This window comes from Ambystoma mexicanum, chromosome 5q (assembly GCF_040938575.1).
Source record: "Ambystoma mexicanum isolate Mex_15411 chromosome 5q, UKY_AmexF1_1, whole genome shotgun sequence".
Classification (NCBI taxonomy): domain Eukaryota; kingdom Metazoa; phylum Chordata; class Amphibia; order Caudata; family Ambystomatidae; genus Ambystoma; species Ambystoma mexicanum.
Window position 1 is genome coordinate 61,626,716 of NC_090933.1, and position 27,246 is coordinate 61,653,961.

The window sequence follows — 27,246 nt, forward strand, 5'->3', positions numbered from 1 at the left end:
CACTGGAAAAAGGTAACAAATACTTTTTTCAACATTATATGATCATAGTAAGTATCAGTAACACCCCAGTGGGAATATTTGTTCATACACCAATGGGGTGGGGTCTGCCAACGCATGAGGGGGAAGAAAGGGAAGTAAGAAAAATGCTGATACTCCCAAACAACGAATAAGGCTGATTCAATAGACAGTGATCTACGAAAACCAACTGGGATACTGAACAAGTGTTACTGTAGATCCTGGCTAACTGAAAAAACAACAAAACATAAATTGTTGTAAACAAGAGGTCCAATATGGGTCAGATGTTATTCTGAGGGACCTTCAATCCCCTCTAGGCAATATTGCGTTTCGGCGGTACCAGCTCCGCCTTCATCAGGGCAGAAATAGCAAGACCCTGTGAAAAACAAGAGAGAGAAATAGAGAGAAAGGAATGTTTTAGTAAGAAAAGAACTGAATGAAAGAGAGAAAACATGTCCAAAAGATGATGCAGAGAATGATTTATGTGGAACAAAATTGTGTAGATGAATCGCTAAAGTCAAAAACTTGCAAAATGCATGATCTTGGTCATGTTTGCAACTCACTTCATGCCAAAGTCTAAATTTCCTAAACTGTTGGGATCACCTGGTAACATGCTAGTGTGACCCCCCCCCCCATAGGAAAATAAAAGGACCTGGCCAGAAAACCCCTTTCTGTGAACAACAACGCTGGGGACTTAGAACACACCACTCATGACCCGCCTACCCCGGGGGGGGGGGAATTGAGGCAAAAAGAGAGTGCAATAAAATTGAAATTAAAACCCCAATGGGGCATAAGTGAATAATCTAAGCATGAGAATATTGTTACCTTGAGCGTGATCCTATGCTACGCTCAACGAAAGAGGTGAGCCCATTGTTGCTTGTTGGACCCTGGCTGAATCCTGTATGGTGACAATCGAGTCGGCAGTTGCCTCCCAAGGGAGATTATATCAACAGATGTATATGAGGTCTGTAGAAAAAAGCCAACCTAGACAAACAGAGAGGGAAACAAAACCCAAATTGAAGGGCAGTTTGCTTTCAAGTTATGAAGCCAAAACGAAATTATTTGTGTGTAAAAAAGAGGAAATTATTTTTTATATTGTTGTTTTTTAGTACAGGTAATTCAGTACCTGTGATAAGGTGTAGCTGAGTTCCGTAGCGAAAAAGCTTAGGCATGGGAGAGCAGTGAGGCACTTAGCGATTAGGCAGGCGGGCAAGTTTGCACACTCCGTTGCTGCAAGGGAGACCATAACGACACAGAGAAAAGGAAGGATTGTTTGGCAGCACACTGTTGCAATATGGACCATTCCCGCAGCTACTGACATACACTGGATTGGTGGTTAGGTGCACAGGGGACTATGATATGTTGGTCACTGTAGGCAGACTGTATAGGGGATCGGGAGTCCCTTGGGGATAGTATGAGGATACTTGCAGTCAGTGTACTATGTTGTGTTGTGCCTCCAAAGGGCCTACTGCCTTGTGTGTATGGCAATGGACCTTGCCCGTTACAGTGTAGGCACTGGTTGAAAGGAGGTGTGCGAATGTTACTTTGGTTGGCTCCTTCAGTGTAGATATACGTACGTGTAGGAAGGAAAGCACTGTGAGAAATGTTAGCATGCATGCCTCAATTGACTTCCAGTGGGTTTGTAGTAGGATTAGGCAATTGGGTGCATGGGCAGAGCCTATGTACCGAAGAGCCTCAGCCTTGGGCACAGGCTTGCATTACACAGGGCAGTTAGACATTGACAATATTAACAGTTGGCGTTGTGTTGTGCTTGCAAAACCCCTAATGGCGTGTGTGCATGGCTTAGGCCCTTGGACAAAACAGGGTGGACACTGTTTGGAAGCAGGTTATAGAATGTTGCCTTGATTGCGTTCATTACTGTACTAATAGCTACCTGTGAACAGGAAAGGTAAGTGGTCACATGTTTCAATGAATGGTTCCATTGCTTTGCAGTGGGTGTGGGGAAGGAGAAGGTTGTTGGCAATGAAACCGCAACACAATGCTGCAATGTATGGGAGTACTATGCTATTAATATGTGGATAGTACACGTATGTACAAAGAATAGCCGACGCAGCCCCGCCAGACAGCAGCGACAGCCACATGGCCACAGGGAGGCGACCGTCAGCCGGAATGGGAGCCCAACGTGGGAGCAACACCTCCACGTGTGCATCATGTCACCGCACAACACTCCCACAGCAGTAGTGATGGGGAAGGGGTGTCAACACCCCATGGAAGCCCAAGCCCAGGCAGACAGCAGGCAGGGAGGCCCCATGTGCCTGTGCGTGGCTGCAACACACCACAGCCTGATGTGGACACTCTGTCCTATGGGAGCCCAGAGGGCCATCAATTGGAGCCAGGAAGCCCAGTCCAGCCTGGTGGCATGTCGCCATGCAGCCCCCCACGCCCCGACAGCGAGGCAAAACAGGCCAAGGTGGAAGCAATGGCTAAGGTCAAGAGCCGGCACATTAAGGCCGTGAGCACTTCCATCCGGCATGGGTGCCGGTACATTGCGCGGGACAATGCCCGCACACGACAAGTTGTGCAACAATGCACCGCTGCCCTGACAGGCTTTGGGCAACGAGTCCGCGAATTCACGGAGGCAGTGTCTGCACTTGCAGAACAGCAACGAGAGGCCAATAACCTCATGCGCCAGCACATGATGGGCAGCGCTTCCATACCCTCAACTTCCACCACACCCACAGAGGGTTAACTAGACCCATCTCCAAGGCGCCGGTCCTTGCGCCACCTGAGGGCACGAACACCGGAGTGTCCTGGGAGAGGGAAGCGCCCGCGCCCATCCTAGTGGTGCATGGCATCATTGTTGTTGGCCTGATGAGGCAACTGTACAGTTTGGGGTTATGCACTGGGGGGAGGGGGGATTGTTGGGTGTTCACTGGGGGGAGGGGGGATTGTTGGGTGTTCACTGGGGGGAGGGGGGATTGTTGGATGGAAAATAAATCACGTTAAAAAAATCACAATGCATGGACAGTAGTGATTGTTACAAATGCAATTTAATGTTGAAGTGACATATGTAAAATTTACCTATTACCCATTTCTAAAAGAATCCATCAATCAATCCCTGTCTGGCCACCCTCCCTTCCCTCAGCCCAACCCTTTGTGCATGTGCAACACTTTCTGGTACTTCATCGCCCTCACCACCATCCTCAGGTGGCTGCACATGAGCATCTGGGGGCAGTGGCACATTTCTGCGACAACAGATGTTGTGCAGCATGGCACATGTCAGTTACATTTTTCCAACTTTTTCTGGTGCATACATCATTGCACCTCCCGTGCGGTCGAGGCAACGGAAGCGTGCCTTCAGCAGGCCAAATGCCCTCTCAACGCAGATCCGTGTACGGGCATGGCCAAAGTTGTATGCCCGCTCCGCCGTCATGTGTGGGTGACGCACAGGGGTCATGAGCCACGTGTACTGGGGATATCCCGAACCACCTGCAGGGGAGAGAAAGCCGGTATGGGGACAAGGTAAGTCGAGTGGGTGTACAGAGCCCTGCCATCAGTGTGATTTTGCCATATTTGTCATTTGGCCTATGACATTGTGGAGTGTGCTGTCCTACGGCCACGATTGAATCAATGTGGTACTCTCCTCTTGGTACACCTATGTTTCTGTATGTAACAATACTCATTCACTTGTCGCAGGAAGAGGGGGCCCTTCCATCTACTTCTGCTTGACAGAAGTGGCTGCCTCATGTGTCATTGCAAATCCATTTGGCTACAGTTGCAGTTGCTGCTCTTCACTATTCTGTACTGTTATCCATGCATTTCCATGGCCATTTTGGGGACAGTGTTTGTGGGATGTGCATTGTCATTACTCGGCCTACTTATGTGTGGAGCATTCGTGGATGTGCCAGCTCATGGATTGGATTTTCATTACTGTCGGATGGCCAGGGTGGGATATCTGTACTGTGTCAGTGTTCGGAGCTATGGTGCTACTCATACAGGAGGCCTTGTTGTGATGGGACTTCCATATGTCACTGTGCCGCCACATGTCTGACATCCTGCATGAATGTGTTCTGCTGTGTTGGACATGTCCAAGGTTCATTGTGCAAGGTGCTTGAATGTGTATGCTGCTGTGATGCTGCTGACTATTGGGAATGATGGATTCTGTGACAGGCACCATCAGTTGTGGATTGACATGCTTTGTGGTATACATTTGTACTCACCCAGTAGCCATGTGTTTTGGCCTTGGTGCCTTTCCATGTACGCTGGCAGGGTACTGTTGCGTAGGACCATGGAGTCATGGGTGGATCTGGGTAGCGGGCACAGCAGTGGCTGAAGGTGAGGTCAGGGCCACATGTCATCTGCACGTTTACGGTTCCTGTAGGAAGCCTCATGTGCCTGGGGTGGTACAACTGCCACATGTGTGCAGTCCAGGGCTGCTATTACATTCGGGACTCGGGCAATGGCATAGAATTGAACCTTAAGCTGGTGCACCTGTGCCTGTGTGGCTGGCAATGCAATGTGTTCGTTCACATGATTCAACAGTGCATCAAGCACCTGTCCCAGCATGGCACTGAATGTGGACTGGGCCATTCCATGCATCATGGCAACGGTATGTTGGTAGCTGCCAGTCCCAAGAAATTGAAGCACAGACACGAGCTTCACTAGGGGAGGTACTGCTGTGCTGGTGGCTATGCGGCTGCATATGTCACCCTGGATTGTGTCCAGCAACTGGGTGATGGTTGCCCTGTCCAGCCGATATTCTGTCACCAACTGACCATCAGTTAGGGCCCAGGATGTTGGCCTGACCCTGGGGATGGCTGGCCACCTTGCTGGTGGTGCTCTCCTCCTCCTTCTCCTCATCCCCATTGCCCCCTGCTCTCCCATGGCCCTGGCCTGGTTGACAGGCCTCTGTAGCTCCAGGCGCAGCAGGTAGAAGTCAACATCAAGGCTCCCGGCCCCAAATGGCAGCATGGTGTTGGGGAGGGTGTGTTGTGCATGGGTGGGTCCTTTGTAGGCCTCTGATTTGCATTGCCTCCACCTGGGCCCTCATTGCTGTCTCCTCCCTGCTGGTGTAATGGGGTTGGGGAGGATGTGTTGTGCATGGGTGGGTCCTTTGTAGGCCTCTGATTTGCATTGCTTCCACCTGGGCCCTTATTGCTGTGGCCTGTGTTCTGTTACCTCCAGCTTTTAGCTGGAGGTATTTTCGGCTGATTATCCGTCGCTTTTCTGGCGCTAATAGCGCTTATGCCGGACTCGTGATTGATGATGTTTTAGCGCTAAGAGTTCCTGGCGCTGTTATGGCCGGCGCTTGTACAGCCGGCTGTCCTTGCGCCGCCTGTTATTGCGCCGGCGGTGTTTGGAGTCGTGATCCGACGGATCCTTAAAATCGGCGCTAAGAGCGTTACCGCCGATTTTAAGCGTTACCGCCCAAGTCGTGATGAGGCCCAGTGAGTGGTTGGAAGTGCTTTATTTGGCCACAGAAAGTAAAAGCAGTTGGTGGAATTACACTGTTTTATTTTGCAAACAAAATCCAGTGACCAATGCCGTCTGTGCAATTCTGTTTTTCTGTTCTCGTCTAGCACAGTGGGAAAAGGAGTACGTAGTGCTGACTGGTGGCCCGTGTGGAAGAATACATATTTTGTGAAAGGTAGCGAAGGTAGTATCTGGTGCCTCTGGGATGGCTTATACAATAAAGGTTAGCAGGTTGGTTCGTATAGCAGGAACCGCAAGTGGACATTCCGGCCCATAGCGGTCGGCCCAGATAATAACGGCCCAGATGGAAAAGACATTGCTTATGGTAATCTTCCAATGGTTGGTCCAACAGCCGTCTGTGGAAGGTGTGGCTCGCACAGTAGGGTGCCAGATATTTGAGTAGAAAGAGGAATAAGAGTAGATGTAAGGAGCAGTTATTAGTTGCAACCTAGAGGACAAAACTTTGCGGGAAGGATAATGTAGTAATAGCTGCATGCCTGATGAACCATGAAGTGTGTGTTGGTGCGTTGCACCATATGTGAACCCACTGTCTTGGGGTCCGGTTTGTAGGTAATACTGTGATTGTACAGCTGCACACAAGAAAATGTCTTGGAACCGTTGGGACTAGATGATGTTTTCATGTGTTGCTTTTTTACAAAACTTGACAGTGGTAGCGAGTGTAGTTGGACCCACGGCACAATGTGTCTGTGTGTCCTCAAAAAAAGTAATACAATAAGAAACGTAATGGTGGTCACCTCGGATTTTTGAAGAATGGATGAGCTGCTTTGGTAAGAAGTGCGTCAATGAAACCGCTGCATGCACCTGTGTCAGTTATAACATATAGTACACAGAGGGTGCGTAGACGTAGTAATTGTGTGAAAGGGCATACAAAGGGGAGAACAGGGAATGTGGCTGTGTACAAGTGCGCAGAAGGTGAGGTGCTTTAGTGTACGACTTGCGTTCTATATTCGTCGTGCCTTGTATGTCTGCATTTGGAGAGGGGAAGGGAATATCAGCAAAAGAAAGTGCAATGACAGTTGCAATTTACTGGGAATGGTGAAGACATGGCAGTGTAATGGCGTTTTTTTTACTGCCGTCACAAAGGGTAGTGTAATGTACAGAGACAAAGTGACAGGTAGAGGAAGTTTTTAAATATGCATACTGAGGCGTATGTTAATAACTGTTAATGGTAATACACATGTGATGTAAAGGTGTACTTGCATAATTTCAGCAACTTCCATGCTTCTATTGGGAGGGAGTGAAATTGCAGTGTACAACGTATGAGATCGTTGCAGAGTACCTTTGGGGTACATGCACAGAGGAACTGTAGTGCAAGTTATGTATCTTTTTTTGCTAGATTTATACACAATTTCTGACCTTGGAGCTAAACATGCTTTACCTTCAAGGCTATTTTACAATGAGCGTGTGTCCTGTTTAAGGAGAGGTATGTTTGGTTTCGATTTCCGGGTATGATGAAGGAAAAAAAAGGAATGAATCAGCAGGTACCATGTTTAGATTGTGGCATGTATTTACAAATGTTGGTAGTGTCATTACGGTGACGGTAGTGCAGCGTACAAGTAGATATGATGGTGCCGTACAAATGGTCACGTGAATGCACAGATGGCAAAATACATAAAATGTGCTTTTACAGTGGGTAAGGACAAGTTAGATGTGCAGTGTGTTACGACGCAATGGTGGGTAATGTGAGACTGTTTGCTGTTTCAGAACACGTGGGTGGGTGGTCCATAGTACGCAGTTTGGTGTCGTACTGCATGACCTTTTTTGGGGCTACGGTTTAGGAAAGGAAAGCAGTTAGTTTGAACGTTTGTCCAACATTGCAACGTGGTTGTGGGCTTTAAATGGTGTTTTCTTTACACAAGAAAAAAGGGTAACAGAAGTTTAAAAAGTTAAGGCAGTGGTTGCAATGTGGCTGGGGAACTATGATGTATGCGGTGTAGTGAAGTATGGGATGGCTACGTTTTTTTGGAAATGATGTACACAACAATGAAAGTGACCTAATGGCCTACATGGTGGCAGTGGAAAGCAAGGAGCCAAATGTTGCAGAAGTTAGGGCAGTTATGTAAGATTTATTGATGTATGTATGAAGTTGTATTGTTGTGATTGTCCAGATTGTACGGTAGGTTACTGTGGTGTTGTTAATTCAGTGTGCGCACGTATGATAGGGTTAGGTGACCAGTGTACCTAGGAAACAGGTTATGTATTCTGTGGATTTAGTAGCAGGGAATGTAAACTGCAGTGTCTAAGGAGTAGGTGGCTGTGTTATGTGTGGGGTTAGTCATACGTGGATGGATGTTTGTATGTATAGTTCTGCAGTGCAGCGGTAATAGTGGGCAGAGTGTACAATGGTTAGTGTATGACTGGAGGCCCTGCAATGTACAGGGTGTAGTGAAGCATGTAGGGCGTGGTCACAAGTTGCATAGTGTAATATAGGTGTGCATTGTCAGTGGTGGTATTGGTATGTGTATAGCAGAGATAAGTGCACTTATTGCACTGTGGATATTGTACACAAGTATAATAGCAATCGTTGAAGACTTACTGTTTGCATTGATGAAGGCCTGCACTGTGTTTTGTGTGTGGAGTGTAAAATGTTGTCGTACTGGTTGCTCCTATCCTCCCACCTCACCCTCCCTACCTCCCAAGCCAAGCCACCTCCATCACTGCCACCCACCTTCTTGGTCATTCGACCTATGAAGCGTGTGTCAGTTGACGCTTTCGCCACAACCTTCTCACCCGCTCCTCCCCCTTTGGCTGACTCTCACCCTGACACAGCCCTCTCCATACTCCACTCTTCTATATCTGATACTCTTGATGTCCTTGCCCCTGTCATGAGAATCTGCCTGAAGCCCAAAGCCAAGTGTAACTCCTGGTATGACTCAGATCTCTTCACCCTAAAACGCAAGTGCAGGGTGGCCGAGAGAAAATGGTGTGCTTCGTGTTCATCCTCTGACAAACTGGCCTGTCACCTGCTGCAAAGACAATACCGGCTCCCCGTCCTCACCAAGAAGAGAGCTCATATCCAGGCCTGCATCTCTGCAGTAACTAACAACTCGGCTGAATTCTTTAAAATCTGCAAGGAACTAGCCAGTCCTGCCACAGTCTCTACCTCTCCTGTACCTTCCCAGGCCTTCTGCACGGCACTGGCTTCTCACTTCATTTAAAAAACTCAGGACATCCTGTCCTCACTCTCCTCCTATCGCCTCCCTCCATCCCTTGCTCTTCCTCTGGCCCTTCTGCAGCCAACCCCCTCCATCCTTCTCTGCCTTTCCCCTTTTCTCTGCTGACGAGGTTTCTAGACAAGTCCATCTATGAACAAATCTCATCGAAACAGGTTCACCCCTGTTCCTCCAAAACTATCAAGGACCACATTGACTCCCTGGCTCCTGCCCAGGCTGATTTCTGCAATCCCTCCTTTGCCACGGGGGTCTTCCCATCGCCCTGAAGCACTCCCTCGTGCACCCCCTCTTTAAGAAACCCTCTGCTGACCCCACCTGCCTGGCTAATTATCACCCAATCTCCATCACTCCCTTCCTGGGCAAGCTCCTGGAAACGCTGGCCATCTCCCAGCTTATTCTCCACACTGAATCTGTTGGTTGTCTTCATGACCATCAGTCTGGCTACCGAGCTGCCAGAAGCACAGAATCTGCTCTCCTGAACATCTGTGAAGATCTGCTCTCCAACCTTGACTCTAACACCCCCTGTGTCCTCATCTTGCTTGACCTCTCTTCTGCCTTCGATACTGTCAACCATGCCATCCTGCTCAACCATCTCCGTGATAACCTAGGTATCACTGGTCAGGCTCTGGCGTGGCTGACCTCTTTCCTCTGCGACAGACCCTCCCAGGTCCAACTTGGGTCCTTCCTCTCTGATATCTTTTTCTCTACCTGTGGTGTCCCCAGGGATCTAACCTCTCTCCCTGGCTGTTCAATCAATACCTGGCACTCCTAGCCCACCGCATCGCCGCTCTCTACCCCAGTTTTCCCAGCTCATTTTCAGGCTACCCTCTGCCTCCTCCTCTCCATCTCCTTCCCTCATCTCTGACTGTCTGTCTGCTATCCAGGAGTGGTGTGCCGCCAATTACCTCTGCATTAATGCCAGCAAGACTGAGATTTTACTCATTGGCACACCCACTCCCTCCTTCCCTGCAGCTCTCTGGCCGGCCTGTCTTGGCCCTCTTCCTGTTCCCACCTGCAAGGCTAAAAACCTTGGGGTCACCTTCAACTCCACACTCTCCTTCTCTCCTCACATCTCCGACGTCTCTAAGAAGTCACACTACCAGCTACACCTCCACAGAGGTATTCTTCCTTTCCTCTCCTTCCTTCCCCCAGAAGCTCACCGTCTCCAGAGCCCTGGTTCTCTCTAGACTGGACTATTGTAACAGCCTCTATCTAAATCGGCCTTCTTCTACTCTCCGCCCTTTGAAACTTATCCAGAACAGGACAGCAAGACGTATCCTTGGCCTCAAGCCCAGGGATCGCATCTCTCCAGGACTGAAATCTCTGCACTGGCTCCCAGTGGGTGCGAGGATTAAGTTCAAAATCCTCTGCATTGTCCACAAGGCCTTCTGGGGCATGGGGCCGCAATACCTTCAACTCTCTCTTCCCAAATATCTTCCTACTCGAGCTCTTCGTTCATCTGCCTCCAACTTCCTCAGGGTCAGTCGCTTCTCCAAGCAATGAGTTGGTGGTAGATCTCTCTCTTCGGCAGGGGCCTCTCTGAAACTTGGAGAACCATCTCCGGTTCCGGAAGTACCTCAATACCTTCCTCTTTGCTTCTGCTTTCTCTCCCCTGCTAAATTCCTGCCCAAAACTGCACTGGTTACTAGTGGTCGAAGTGAGTGGGAGCGGTTGGGAGAGGTGCTCCTCTACTTTTTTAAATTAAGTTTTACAGCTCCTATACTTTTATTTGAAAAAGAAACCTTCCAGAACAGTTTCGTTTTAAAATAACAGTGTAGGAAGAAATTAAAACCTGCACTTTCAGTGCACTGCACTGAACATTCCCTTAAACAGCAGGCAAATATGTTTGGGGGGGTGTATTGTGTGTGGGAGGGGGCATGGCAAAGGGGTTTGTGAGGAGCGGGGCCGGCGAGCAGGGAACATAGTTCCACTACTTCTTTTCTTACACTTCAACCACTGCTGGTTACCTGGCCACCCTTCTGATCTTGGGCCCTGGCCCCACAAATTGTACACCTGCACTGCCTCCCTGGCAACCCCTGCACTGGGGACTGCTGTTCTGTATCCCGACAGTCCCCCTATCAGCACTTATGTTTGCGCTTACCTGCACTTGCCACCATCTGGCCGTTCAATTCTTATTTATTCTACTATCCCATGTACTGCACTTTCCCCTCTCCAATCCACCCCCCGCACTTATCCCTTTCCCCCTTCCCATGCACTTGCGCAATCTGAATGACACCTGGCCTAGTGAAATCGTTGTCTGTCTCCCTCCGATTCCCCCTCCCTTGCCTCGGTGTGCCTCAAAACACTTGTGTATAGGCGCGTTACAAATGCCATGTCATATCATATCTGTGGGAAAAGAGAACTCAATATGTTAGCTCAGGTATTTCGTTACTTTGCAGTACACTACATAGCATACATTTCTTTATTTTGTGCACCCTCATAACTAGCACTTTGTAAGTACTATGCTTTGAACCAGTGTACTGTGCAATCAGTGCGATTCCTGTGGTTCTGTGCATAATCATTGGGTCTGTGGGGAAAGAAAATCCATGCTGGACTAAAAAAAAGCCAGGCTGGATAAAAAAAAATAAAACCTTAAACATTTCGTTGCTACTATGGTGCACAATGAATGATAGTGCTGTTTGGCGTGGTTACAGCACTTTTTAAGGTGTACTCTTTAAGTAGGAGGAAATGTAATGGTGTACAATATCTGGGCTATACATGTTGGTAGGATGGGTGGCGTTCTATAGCAGGTGGTGATTTGTGAATGTTTTAGGGCTTCCTTTTTGTACCATTGTTTCTTTATGCGTTTGGTTTTTGCTGGTGGTTTGCAAGTATTATGACATTGTTTTGTGGTAATGCAGTATTATGATCATAGTTGCGGAGCTGTTGCCGTATTGTAACTGTGTATACTTTGGAAGTGTTTGAAGCTATGTTTGTAGCAAAGTAGTTGTTGAAGGTTGAGTTGGGTAGTTGTGATTCTGTAAATAACTGTCATATTCAGGTTGCCTTGAGATACCAGGTGGCGTATTCTAACTGTTTACAGTGTCCTGTTTGTGAAGGGTATGTTGAGAAGCCTGTGCATTCCTGTGGTTATTTGGACATCTGTGTACATTTTGAACTGGTACTACAAATTACAGATTTACGTGGTGGTACGTCCATATGTGTTGGAGTTGTATGATTATTGTCGGAGAGCTGGTGACTCATTTGCATAAGTCATGATTTCTGAGGTTACTGAGCATAATTTTGAACCCTCACACATAGCACTTTCCCTTCCACGTATCTAGTGGAACATACTGGTACTGTGCTTTGTGCAGACGTACTGTTTGCGTGAATGTACTCCTTCGGTTTATTGGGGATAAAATTGTCCAACCCACACTGTACTGCATTTTGTCAATGCTTCCAGTATGGTACTTTGCTTTAGGTCGATAGTGTGGAAGGAAAAATATTTTTTCCCACTTATGAAGGTAGTGGCTGGTGCTGGGGAGTAAGGTATAGTAGGTTTGTACATCAATGAGTAAAGTTTGGCTTCCAGAATATTAAGTAGGAATTTCCAAGATTTGCAGGTAGTCTGTGCTTTGGACTGATGGAAGTTTCATTGCATTCTCACTATGACGACTGTTTTGTAATGTATGCAGTATTGTGGACTCCATTGGTGGAGTCTCTGCTTGTGCAGAATTTGGACAGTAGTTACGTACCTGTTGGCGTACTCTAAATGCTGATACTTTGGAATTGTTTGATGCTATGTTCGTAGCACAGTAGTTGTTAAAGGTTCAGTTGGGTAGTTGTGATGCTGCAAATAACAGTGTCGTATTCAGGTTGCAGTTAGCTACCAGGTGGCGTATTCTAACTGTTTACAGTGTCCCGTTTGTAAAGGGTACGTAGAGAAGCTTGTGCATTCCTGTGGTTACCTGGACATCTGTGTACATTGTGAAGTGGTACTGTCCTTTTGCGGATTTACGTGCTGATATATCCATATATATGTGTTGTTGTTGTACGACTATTCTCAGAGAGCTGATGACTGATTTGCATTAGTGGTGATTTTAGAGGTTACAGATGATATTTTGGAACCCTCACACTTAGCACTTTCCTCCCACGTGTACAGTGGAAAATACTGCTACTGTGTTTTGGGTACTGTACTCCTTGGAATCATTGGGGGTAAAATTGTCACACACACACTGTAGTGATTTTCACAAGGCTTCATGTATGGTACGTTGCTTTAGGTCATAGTGTGGAAGGAAAAACATTTTTTGTCCACGTACGAAGGTACTGGTTGGTGCTGGGGAGTAAGGTATAGTAGGTTTGTACATCAATGAGTACATTTTGGCTTCAAGAATATTAACTAGGCATTTGCAAGATTTGCAGGTAGTCTGTGCTTTAGACTGATGGAATCATCATTGCATTCCCACCATGACGACTGCTTTCTAATGTATGTAGTATAGTGGCCTCCATTGGTGGAGTCCCTGTGTGGTAGATTATGGCAACAGTTGTGAAGGGTTTTTTGCGAAGTGATACCTGTCCGTGTGTGAAGGCAGTAAGTTTGCAGTTGTTTTTGGTACGATCAGCTTTGTATTTTAAGAGCATTAATATCACATATTGACTATGAGAGTGTATATGTAGCATTGAACGAATAGCCAAATTGCACGACATACCCAAAATGATACGTTTGCATTTTGCATTAGTTGCTGAAATGGAATGGAGTCAGTTAGTTATTGATACATACACAAAGCATAAGTTAGGGACTTGTTCCTGAATGACATGGTTGCACAGAGTGCATGTATGTTTCCACATGTAGGAAATGTGAAAGATTTCATTTATAAATATGTTTTTTCTTTCCAGTATTTGTAGTAAGTACATTAGAAATTCATGAGGATCTTCTTGTCAGTTTAAAGTGAATTTCACCATTCCAGTACTGTAGTCCAATTCTTGCCTTATTCCCGAGACACTGTAAATGGTGTAAGGATTACTTACTGCATTTCTGTGAAGGACCAGCATTTACAAACACAACTGGTCTGCGCCATTTAAATACATTTTCTCAATAACTGCTGGTATTTGGAATAGAACATTGATTGTTACATTTGCGTAGCAATTAACACCTGTTGTATTTGAACATGTGAATGGTCCAGCTACTTCTGTGTCTGAGCCCTTTGATGAAAGGGTAGGTGGTTTCTTTGCAGAGGCATTTCTTTTTGTGGGTGGAGTTGGATATGGTTTGTCTATTTTACTCCTTTTGTATTTGCTTTTGGTAGTTGCTGTAGTATGTTTATTTTAATTTCTTTGATGGTACTGAGCCAAAATCATTTAGTATTTCTGATGGAATGAGCCTTCTTTTCAAAGCTTTTGGTTTTGGATTGACATGCTCAGAAGCCACATCACAGTAAATAACATTACAAGCAGTGACATAATTGTTCAGCCAAGAGAATCATGTGCTGTGCAATATATACATTTTCACTTTTATTAATATGCAACAACTCAGTAGTTTAATGAACCATGAGGGTTTTTCTTCATAGGAAAAATTGCAAACAAAACCACTTCTAGTCACCTGCAATGTCAGCTGATTAGGCACATTGAGATAAAATGATTTACCGGGATCACACATTTTGTTAAAGTGGTGAAATCAGTATTTGGCCCAGACTTTGATTTAAGCACATGACTATGTATCTCCCCAGTGATAGGTTACAAATATTTTTTATGGTTGGGTTTGGAAAAATGACAGAAGAAACCAACCTGACATTATATACATTGTTATAGAAATAGGTCAAGCAAAAAGACAAGTATAGCTTCATATTCACCTCCTGAATGCACAATTAGGTATTCACATTGAAAGAGAATTCACTATATGGTAATCTGCTTGAGCCATTATTTTACATAGCATGCAGTGTTATACTCCCCTTCCATTTATTATCAACCACCAATTGCACCTTCTAAGGGACAACAGTCCTTACCCAGGCGCCCCTGAGTCTGGGTCATCAACCTCTAATGGGTTTATTGAAATGAGGTTGACACAAAGCTGAACCCAGGGTTGCTGGGGAACTAGTGGGAAACAGTGCTGTGCTTCCCTGCGCATTTAACTGTCACCCGAAAATTGTGAGCTGAGAAGACGTTGGACAGCGGATTCTGATTCAGAGGAAAAAAGTCAGGCCTTATTCCTGTCCCAAGCTGGCTGTGTGTGAGAGACACAGGACACTGGCCATGAAATTGGAACAGTCCCGCAAAATGCTGGATGGTTGGTGACCCTACAGACACACCCAGCCCTGTTCCCCGAATTGGGTTGCATCTGGGCTTGTTTAGCTACCAACTTGATATAAGGTGAACATGGATAACTCGCACAAAGGGGATTGCTGTCAACTATGTGGATCTTTTTGGCAACCTTATCTGCTCCCCTTTTACGCCTTACTCCTTTCCTTCCTGCTTCCTTTTTCTCTCATACAGTATTCTCTTTGCCCCCTCTTTTTTCCTTAGAAGCAATTTCCTATATACTATCCTACCCTCTTTTTGAACACTGTCATCCGCTAATCTTGCCTCATTACCTTAATTCTCCTGCCTTTCTCCATTTCTGCCTAAGGTTCTTTGTTATAAAGATCCCGCTCATTTTGCTGCTATTCGCATACTCATTTGCCTTCCTTCACTTAATGTTTCCCCTCCCTCGCTTACCCACATCCCACACCATTTGCCTTTAAATTGCTGCACCTCCACTCCTCATTCCTCACTCACTTGCCTACCCCTTCTCTCCCTGACTCTTTAGAACTCCATTATTCCCCTTTCTCCTTACTCTCCTGAACCCCCTGCTCTCTATTTCCCCTCCCTTTAATCCTCTTTACCCTGAATTTCCCCCACTCTTGCACCTCATTAACTATTGCCACATTATCCTGCCCTCATTCATTCTCTGTACTCATTCACCCTTTTACCCTTACCTGGCTCCCTTCAATCACTATCACCTGCCTTCCCTCACCATCATTCTCTCCCGCATGCTCCTGCCCTCCTTCATTCTCCACTCGTCTGTCCCATTAGTGTTCATGTTAGCTACTTATTCTCTATTTTCTCCCTCACTATTCTGCCCTTATTCCTTATCAATTTTCATGCACTGCCCTGCAGTGGGACCCTGTGAGCTGGAGGAAATACAGAGGTGCTGGTTTTGCATTAAGGGGTCTTTAAAGTGCTACAAGCAGAACCCAAAGAAGGTAACCCCTGGGATGTTTTCAGATTAAAAGGTTAACTCCTTTAAATCTGTGTTGTTCAATGACATTTCACGTGTGTGGGGTAATAACACCAGGGACATGCACAAAATGGCTCTACATTCAGTAGGAATTAACCCGCAATATCACCTCTTGTAATGTCCCTTCCCATGTTATTGCCTATTGTCTTGAACCCTATCATTTCCAAAATTAGCTGCAGGCTTGATCATTCAATATTCTCACCATTGACAGCAAAACCAGGCGAGGAGGCCCAGCTGTCTTGAGCTAGAGTCTCGAGTTAGAGGGAGACCCCCAAACACAACCTTCGCCGACTCTAGGCTCTGCCTCCATGACCCGCCCACCTGGAGCCCTCTGTCCCCACTGGGCCTTTTGCCTTAAATGGCTTGGAGGTAAGGTAAAGTCTTTGTTCCAAAAGGACTGTACCGCCTGTAGCCCTTGCCGCTAGAGGCAAAGCTGAAGGACTGGTTAGCAGGCTGCTGCACTGATAGCATTGATGATCTTGATACTCCTCCTTAATGGGTTGAGGCGGGATCAACCCTACAAGACAGGAGAGTTTGCAACCTTTATTCAAGTTAAGATGAGATTTTCGAGCACATTTTATATGGTGCTCAGAAAGTGCTTTATACTCAACACAGGAGGAAAATGCAGCAAGATGATGGCAACACCACTAAAATGGATATATACTTTAGATCTGTTAAGTTCCTTGATGAACACTTGATTCAATAACTTTAAGGGATATAAGAACCTATTATGGGAACAACTTTAACTAGATATATATTGATAGATTGGCCAAAAAAGTGGGCTATTTTGACTGGCCCACACTAGTATTTTTCATTTTTGCTATGGGCATTGCCCTATTACCCTATAGGCCAATCAGAGCCTGGCAGCTCATCCATAATGGATGAGGGGGCATCCACCCAGTGGCCCCTCACCTACTATGGAGAAGCTGAGCCAGCCCAGTGAAACACTGAGCATTCCCTCAGCAGCTTTATCCAGCTGAGGGAGTGCTCCTGGGCTGACTGAACTGTCAAAGGGAAACACTGTTTCCCCCTGGCAGTGCAGTTCACTTCCCCAGCTGCATATGCTCACTGAGCCATGCAAGGCCGGGGGCGTTTTGCTTCACCAGCTTTGCATAGCTCATTGGAAATGCTGGCTGGGGCACTGCATGTCTGTGCGATGGGGAGATCCTGCGCCTCCTCGCACATACGGACAGAGCAGCCTGGAGCAGGGCGTTTAAGCGCCCACGCGCAGGCCTCTGCAGAAGGTACGTTAATGTTAATTTATTTTGTATTTAATTGTGTATGGATGCGTGTATGCTTGTGTTATGGGTGAGTGTATGGTGATGGGTGCTCGTGTGATTGATAATTGCTGTGTGAATGTGTGGGTTTGTTTTGGTCCGTTGAGCTGATTCTGGTGAGTGGGCGGTAGAGGGGGGAAGGAGGGTTGTACAACAAAGGCATTTTAAAAATCCCCCTACAAACCTGCCAACATTAGTTCTCCTTCTGAGGCACTGTAGGGCCCAGGGGACAGGGATGGTATCTTTTTACTGGACATCTACCATAGATGATACATAGATGGGCAGCCCCATGCCTCATGGGCCCCCCAGCACCAATTGCAAACTGTTTGGCTTTTTATCCATTTTTTTTTTAAGTATGCTCTAAAATGCTACATTTGAACCCATTATTTAAAAAAAGTTTTGCGGGGGAACCCCTCCACCTCCGAAACTCCATTGATTGGTTTGGGCTCACTCGCTGTGCTCGGTCGCTATGGCATATCTGGTGGAAATATGTATGCCCCTCCACTTAAACAATTTACCAGCCACCACTGGCCCTGGGACTGTGCTGGGAGCAGAGTAGGGAAGATCAGGGACTGTGATGGGAGCAGGATGGGCGGGAGCCATGGGATAGTGCTGGGAGCAGGGTTTGGAAAACCCAGGGTCTGTGGTGGGGTGGGGAGAGCACAGGTACAGGGCTAGGTGTGGGATGAGGCAGGAGAGAGACTCATGGGAGCAGGTGGGGAGCCCAGGGACTATACTGGGACTAGGATGCAGTGACGGCACGCAACAGTTCATAGCCATTTGGACTTACTGACCATTTTGCATTTTGGGAAGGGGGGGAGGGTCCGGCCTGCCCACATTTTGCTGAGGGGGCAGGGCCCAGGTCTAAAAAGTTAGAAGACCGCTGGCCTAACTGGATGCCCGAGTGGGGTTGGAGTGTAGAGAGCGTTCAATCTTATGCAATGGTATCAAAACCACACTTCACATTACAAGGTATTCTTTAATGCGTCAACCTGCCAAGTTCGCCTCATCACGACTTGGGCGGTAACGCCGGCGCTATTAGTGCCGGCGCTATCTGCCCTACTGCCGAACTCCCTGGCGCTAATAGTTTGGCGGTAATATTAATCCCCATTCCCCATTGAGCCCATTCAGGAATGCCCCATTCCCCATTGGGCTCAATAGGGAAATTTCGCGCCTATACCGCCGGCGGATTTCCCACCGGCGGTACAAGCGCTCATTTTTGGCGGATTTCCCCCCAGCTCAGAGCTGGGGTGAAATCCGCCGAAGTACTGATTTGGTGGACCCTTAAATCCAGCGGTAACAGCGCTACCGCCGGATTTAAGGGTTACCGCCAAAGTCGTGATGAGGCCCACGCCATTCTAGTTTTGCACAACCGACGTCTGACTGACCCTTCAAAGCATTGCATATCACGTGGTTTTGTCATCCAAAGTCTTCTTTTGGAAACAATACTTGCCATGTTGTGTTTGATATTTATCTGCCATCTCTTACAGTACATAAATGTTAAATACTGGCGTTTATATGTCCTCTGTCCACGGCATTACTTTATATGGAAGGTATTTAGAATACAGGCAACCGATCTATATTTAATCTCAATTTTTAAATGTAACGTCCATCTTAATTTACTCATGTGATCATTCAGTTACAATTACACAGGACACAGCTGCAAGACAGTTCAACTCTTAAACGTACTTCTTCTGGTGAGGGTAGGGCTATAGTACATAAGTAGGAATGGTGTTTAAAAAAGAATGTATGAATACATATTGTTGTATGCGCCAGCCAATCATGTAGCTAATGGACTGATTGCTTGGTCTATTTCACCATTTGAGGCAGGTCTGCCTGCCATCCTGCCAGTCAGGCCATATCAAAACATATAGGAACTGGTCACAAGGCTGGATTTACACTGAATAGGATTATTTTAGCCTATTCATCATGGACTACATAAGCCTATTAGCGTTCAGTAAATTGGACATCCTTGTGCAAATGGTTTCTATATTGGACTACAGCTTAAACCCAGAATGCAAGGCTGTGTTTTACTGTGAAAAAGCAATTTCACAAATATGACAGTGTACTTCATAGCACTATTTTCACAATTATACTGAAGAGCATTATACTAGAGAGGAAAGGACTACATCAATGTGCCTACTCACGCTTTAGCCCATGTTCCTATCACAACCCTGCATATTTAGAATGTATGTTCCCAAGGCCTCTAGCTATAGGTCAAAAAGGAGCCCAGGGGCTTAATTTGGTTCTCTTAGGAATAGAACGTGCACATTCACTCGTCACTCCCCCTGCACCCCAGAGGACATGAATCACCCCTCTAACCAAGGGGACAGGCAGAATGGCCAAGCTCTCTTCTTCCCTTCCTACCCTGTGTCCCCAACACTCAGCTGGGGATTTATAAACTTTAACTAGTAGCAATCAATGTACACAAATCTGCCATCACATTATATTTAAAAATTCCAGGGCACGTTTTAGTCAGTCTTTTCCTGATTAGCATGCAATCTGATCCATTACCAACAACTTGATATGCTTTTCTACCATCACAACTATATATACTCCTCACCTCAAATGCAGTGCTTTTCCATTTATCGTGAAGCCCGGCCGCGTTAAGGGAGAATTTCTGTCTGCACTACTGTTTGGCTGTTTGCTGCTTTGATGCTGCACCCCACACTGCAACGCTATTCGATTTCTTCTGACAAAGCCTTTCAAGGTAAGAAGTCATATAGTCATACATTCCCCTTTTGCCCCTGTTCATCTGAGCTGCGCTGTGCTGGTGATTGTTATCTTCAAACCCAGGGTCTGCGGGGTGTGATTTCCTTACCACCCTTTGACCCGGACCTCGAATTAGGAGACACTTACAACGCCAGTACTCACCCCTCAAACATCGTGAAAATTACTCCTTACCCAGCACTCGCAGAGCGAGTCGCAGAATCTTTGGTATACGGACTCTGACTGCGGCTCCCCGACCCTGTGGCCTTGTAAACTTCCATTTCTGTGAACACTTCCGTCGACTGCCTATTGATTCCATACAGCGCTCGGAATTGCTCCAAACTTTGGGAATCCACATACGAGCTACTCTTCTTTTTAGAATGAGCCATAAGAAGATCAACATGAAACCAAAAGAGCTTTCCCAAACTCAAAATCCATCTGGCCCAAAGACCCGCCGCAGAGGGAAGATTGAACCGGAGCTACAAGAAATTACACCAGATATGAAGAAACAAGCTTCTATTGTGCAAGCATTTGCCAAACTGCCCAAAACAAAGACTGCGTCTCTCCCAGCAGCTAATGACACTGGAAGATCAGACTCACTGCCCCGGACGAACTTGAAAACACAGGCTGCCAAGGAAAGCGTGCATAGCAAAACGATCTCAGTTTTTGATATATCCTTTAAAGGACCACGAGATAGCACGTTAACAAATGGAAACCAGATGCTCTCTGTGCAAAGATTAATAGACTTAAACTCTCACAAGCTGACGTTTCCACACGCAATTTCCCCCCCAGCTCTACACACTACGATCCCACTTTTACATCACCAGCCTCCCCTGACCAGTCGTCAGAAGGTGCCAATGGGCGTGGAGAGCGATAGAGCCCCTTCGCCCCGAAGGAAGGTGAATCTCCTGCAAAGGATGGAGAAAACTAACGATTTACGTCAACCTGCTGGGGGCCTCAGTCCAAATCTCCCAGCTGATTGTCCTTCCAGCGCAGAACTCACTGCTGAACAGGAACATGCTCCACCTGCAGTTCCGGCCGAGGATTTCAAGATTAACAAAGCTCCCCGGATTGAAGCGTGTCTTGCTACCCCCCCCCTTATTTACAAGATGAACAAAATGCGAAGGAAATCGAACAGCCGACGCCCAGCAACGACTCTGTGAAAACAAAGTCGATGTCTGACTATCGACAGACAAAGAAGAAGCTAAACAGATACAAGACGTACATCCGGCTCAATCGTTAAAAGCAACCTGCCAGTCTATCTGTCGCCCACAAAGAATTTCAGGAGAGCAAACACCACAGGGTACAGCAGCGGTACCCATAAATCTACAATGTGTGAGTGATATAAAAGCAAACACAATAAATAGGAAAGAGAAAGCAATACGAGCAAGGGCGCTATGGCTACAATTGCAGGGAAAGAGGACAATGCAAGCCCTGCAACCATACGACAGACACCTCCAACCTTCAAACAGACCAGCACGATTATCGCTAGATATTGTAAAACTGAACTCGCTGATGACTCCTCCTCACAAGAAGAGGGGAGAACCCAAAGTTCACTTGAAAGAGACAATACAGCGACTACCATATTATACCTCAACCCGGACTGCAAACAAGAGGAAGAACAATCCTTTTTATACTGGAAAGATCACCAAATGGATTCTCATGAGGAAATTACTACCCATCCAGAAAAAGTGAAAACTCATATGAAGAGAGACTATACTCATCATTTGGAGAATCTATCTTAAGAACAAGACAGATCGGAAGAAAATCCAGTTTTCCCCCAACTCACTCGCCTCCCAACAGCAATGATAGAACTACAGAATCTCTTGATCACCATTACCTCACAATTACTAATACCATATATGAAACTGCAGGAGGCGAATGTCGAAGCAATAAAAGACCAGGCGACCAGGATCGCCCTGGTGCACACTAAACAGATCCATATAGAAAATGTTATTATTCAAATACAACAACGTTTAGATCAAGAAGCTGAGACGAGTTGCAGCTAGCAAGGTAGACTGGCTGAAATTGCTAGTGCTGATCCAGCAGAAAGACTACAAGCAACTACTGCACTGATGTCGCTCATGAAAGAGATGACGGAAATAACAACAAAGCTGTCTCAATCTGCAGTCATAGGACAAATCCCAATAAATCGACAGTCCCATTTGTAGCAAAACGAGCCATGGCATTAAAAAAACCACAGGCCTTCAGACTTTTCACGAAACAGGATGGTAAAATCACAAAAGGAAAACCCATGAATGAAAACAAACAAAATAAACGCCAAAGCGGTTCACAGCGTTTTTACGGAACCTGTCGACTCCTCAGCTTCCGTCAGGGTTTCTAACGCCTCAAACTACTAACCCCAATTCGTGAGAAATCCACACAACAGCCCAACATGGTGGAAATGAATCCAGAGATCCCAAAACAATGTCACCAAGATATGGCAGAACAACAAGCTGCTCTACTAGAACTGTCAACCTATACCATGGACTCAAGCCCCGACGATACAGCACCCACAAAAGAGCAGAACGTAAAAGACATGATCTTGCTGGATCAATACCCAACTGTTGAAAGTGATGCTGTACATCATATACATCTATCCTGCAATGAAATATAAGATGGCGACTTGACTTCTGAGCAAACAACCCCCCCATCAATAGACCACCAAAGGAAACCAATGGAAAATGGATACCGACCATACACCAATGAAGAGAGGAACTTTGTTTATCCGCAGTTGAAATCCCCATCTTCGTGGATCCTTTAAAAGTTCAAGAAAAATATGTGATAACACTATCACACTTGCGCTCCACAAACCCTACAGTAATCCTGAACCGAACAAACGTTCTTAGACTAAGTGGAGCTATTCCAGATTTAAAACATATACGCTCCCAGTACATAAAGCTGGTCAAATTCTTGGATAAGTATGATCTCGACAAAGTCGAAATAGAGTTAAAAACCCATGTAATAATTACTGAATTTTTAAGAACTGCTGATCAATTGGAATGCATTGGCTTTGAATGTAGAAGAAAGAGGGGCGACGATCAGAGGAAACCCGTCTGTGAAGAAAATGGACAATCTAGGACCTTTCAGGTGAGAATTAAGAAATGCACACAATGTCAATGACTCAGCAAGAAACGACAAGTCACAACAAGAAACAAGGTCCTATAGCTCACAAGATGTTCACTGCTACAGACAAGTCTTCTATGAACGCATGTATTTGAAGAGATTACTCTTTTCAACAAAATGAAAGTTACAGCTCGACCTCAGAATCTTCATAACAGCTAGAGGACGAAACCAACAGACTCCTAACCCTGACCTCATGGAACACAAGATGTAACAGTCACCTTTTCGAGCAAACTCACTCAAAGCTCCAGCATTCTCATATCATCTGTCTACAAGAGACGTGGCTAGTTCATGCTCCTACATGTGAAGGATACAATGTTTTTACCAATCCTGCCGTAGCACAATCAAAAGGCAGACCTTCTCCAGGACAGATAATTCTGGCAAAAATAAATTCAAACTGGTCTCCAATGGAGTCCAGAAACCTGAACCCATGGAGGCAATACCTAATACTCCAGAATATAAATGCTCCCTACAAAACAAAGACAAATTTAAACAGGCAGCAAAGCTAGTCGTCTTCAACATGTACGGGAACCTGCTAGCCGTAAACAAGTCGCTATATATGGACGCCTTTTTAACAGAACTAGACTTGATAATACCCAACTTAAGTACGATCGATGTCATCATATGTGGAGGTTTGAATAGCCACCTCTTTGATAAATCCGGCAGCTGGAAAGTCAACAAAGACCTTGATCCGAGAGCCAAAACCTGGGTCAAAGAAATGAGTCCAAGGAATCGCTCCCTAATTGGCAACTTTAATGGTCAAAATCTTCAAATAATTCCCGCCGGTGGGAAGCTCCTTATCTGCAAGGAGTGGTGCAATAAGTTTGACCTGCCACAGGAAGTTTTTCTGGCATATGATGTGGTGGTTCGTAGGATGGCAGAGTTATGGGAAGGAATTCCCGAAGAGCCGGTTCTTCGAGTATTACTAGATCAGATGGGGGTTAGGGAGTGCATCTCGCGGATATATATGGCTCTTGGGGAGGGGACGGCAGAGGGGGAGCTGAAGGTCAAGGAGAAGTGGGAAGTGGATATAGGGCGCTCTATATCAGGTAAAGAATGGGAGCAGGGGTGGGACTTGGTCCGGAAGTCATCGAGGAATGCCCGCTTTCAGCTGGTCCAATTCAATATTTTGCATAGGGTATATGTCACCCCACGGGCACTCAGGGCGAGGAATGGGGATCGGTCGGGCGAATGTCCTAGATGTGGTTCGGAGCGGGCGGGATTCTGGCACCTGGTGTGGGAATGTGGGGTAATAGTAGAATACTGGGTCGAGGTGCTTAAAGGAGTGAATGAGGTACTGGGAACCAACCTGGAACGGTGTCCGGAGACCTGTCTGTGGGGGAAGCTGCCGGGGGGGAAGCGAAACAAGGCACGGAACAGAATGGGCCAGTTTTTGCTCATATTGGCTAAGCGCCGAATGGCGATAGCGTGGAAATCGCCCCACGGCCCGGCAATCAATTTATGGCGGAAGGATGTGCGGAGGTAGGGGTTAGCAGAGTTAACGGTGCTGCAGAATGTGGAGGCGGGGGGAGGACAGGTAGGAGGTGACGGTCCATTGGTCCCAACTGCTAAATGATCTGGCAAAGGACAATGACTTGCGCCCACCGTGAAAAAGCGTGCGCAGGAGGGGGGACATGAAAGGGTTACGGGGGGAGCCCAGAGGTGTGAGCGGAAGGTGGATCGGCCCAATTCTCTCCGAACAATGGACACTAAAGGATGGAGTGCTGTGTCCAATGGAGAAAGAAGGAATCAAATGAGACACTGGGATGTGGGGGAGGAGGGACGGAGGGGGTCGCTGGGAGTGTTAATTGGTTGGATTGCTTGGTTCAATTACGGTAATGTGTGTGGAGGGACTGACATTTGGGGGAGTCAGGGAGGGTAAGGGGGAAGTTGTGGGATTGTTATAATAAAATACCAATAAAGAGTTTAAAAAAAAAACCTGGTCTCAAAGAAATGCAAAAGCAATATTGGATAACATCTATGTCTCAAACATATTGAAAACAAATGCAAAAACAGAGAACATAGTTAATACAAACAGTGATCATCATATGATCTCCTTTACATGCTCTCAAAACGAATGTCAACAGAAAAAGTTAAAACTGCCATCAATGGAATTAAACGCAAAAACTTTAAGACTCAGATTAAAAGCCTTTGACTTGTCCAGTCTATCAAAGATATATCAAGTAACACACAAAGAACCTCGAGATAAACTGAACTATGAATGGTTGTTCGAACCATATTACCAGCTAACAAAAGGATCAAATAATCAAAACAAGAAACATAACCATTATTATGATAGAGAAATAAGGAAGAAAAAAACAGAGCTGCACAAACTATGCAGACAATTGAATAGGAAAAAAACACAGGCATCAGACTCTTAATTAAAGCAGCCAAACAGACTTATCGTTACTGGCTAAAGGCACACAAAAGCATGATGCTGCAACAAGACTCAGAAAAGCTGCTCTTATGCCTCAATAACCGGAACACCCGAGATCTATGGAATCTGTTAAACCCACTACAAACAACACAACACCTGTTGATTCAAAATGTTACCGAAGCATGTTGGCTAGATCATTTTTACAAACTATACAGAAAGAGACAACCAGAAGAACCCATAGAAACACTGGTAACGGCTAGATGGCAAATAAGATCGAAAGACCAAATAAAGCAACTAATTATGAAGCTTAATCCCTCACGAGCTCCAGGGCCTGATGGGCTTTTGAATTAAAAAATAAAGGATCCTAGAGCTGATCAACCATCTGCAGCAAATACCATCGACATGGGGACAGGCAATCATAATACCAATATTTAAAAAGGGAGACAAACAAAACCCGGCAAACTACAGACCAATTGCGCTGTTAGATCCTATAGGGAAAATGTTTGCAACCATGTTATTGGGAGAGCTAACAGACTGGGCCATACAAGAAAAAAAGTTTTCCCCACGACAAACTGGTTTCGTTCAATCAATAGGTACCAACATCAACCTCTTCCTGCTGAACCTTGCAAAACACAAAGCCATGGCCAGTAATCAACAGGTCCGGATGACCTTTGTAGACCTCAACCTTGCTTTTGACTCGGTCAACCGTTGTCTGCTATGGAATAAGTAAGAAAAGTGGATATGTCCGGCACATATCTTACAGCCAAAAGAACTACTCTATTCCTCAACTAAAATACGAGTACGGCTAACCAACGACGGAATACTAACATCTTACATTGAGACATGGAATGGTCTCAAACAAGGTTGCCCTTTAGCGGGGACGCTTTTCAATTTATTCACAGCGGATCTACAAAGAGAAATGATACTAGCATCAACAAATCTGCCAAGAATAAATTCAGCGAGATTATCCCTGATGTTATATACGGACGATATTATTTTTCTAGATAAAACCCCAAAAGGCCTACAACACAACCTCAACGCTTTCGGAGATTACATGGCCAAAAAGGAGCTAAACATAAACACATCAAAAACCAAAATAATAGCCATCATGAACCCAAAAAAGAAGGAAAGAAAGCCTGTGCTAACTATAAACGGATCCCTCATTGATGTGGTTTTTCGTATAAATATTTGGGGATCATCATTTCTCATACAATGTATGAAAAATAATGGGAGGGGCAACTAAGAAGCAAAGTAATGACCCTAGCAAGACAAGGCTACATCCTCAATGAAAAGTATGGATCGTTTTCATACAGACCGATGATCACATTCTACAGGAGCAAAGTCATCCTGATCCTGATTTATGGTAGTGAAACACTACTAAAATTACCGGATAAAATTTGGCCTATTCTCAAAGCTCTATTTTGGAGAAAAATAATGAGGCTGCCACAATCTTTTCCAGTAGCACAGATCCCTTTGAAATAGCATTGCAATCCTTTCCTCAGTTGTAACATGGAAAAAGCTAGACCTGTTCAGAAAAATAACAGGCGAGGAAAAAGTTGCCGCTCTGCAGATATATAGAAGCAAGACAAATGCTATCGGTGCGAGAGTTTTGACAGAATGGAAATATCAGATGTCACAGATTCTAGAAAAAGAAGAAATAGAGTTAGAAATGTTACTACTGAGACTGCAAAATGCCAAGGAAAAGATCAACGACTGGATAAACACCAACACACAGAATAATCGATACAAAGACAATCTGATTCCAGAAATAGAAGTGAAAGCGATTAACGAACTACCTCCATGCCTGTTTCTAAAGAACTATATTCACAAAACTACGCTTAAATATATTACCAACAAGAGAAAGACTAGCGAGAATGAACCAAAAAGGCCAAAAGTTGCTCCCTT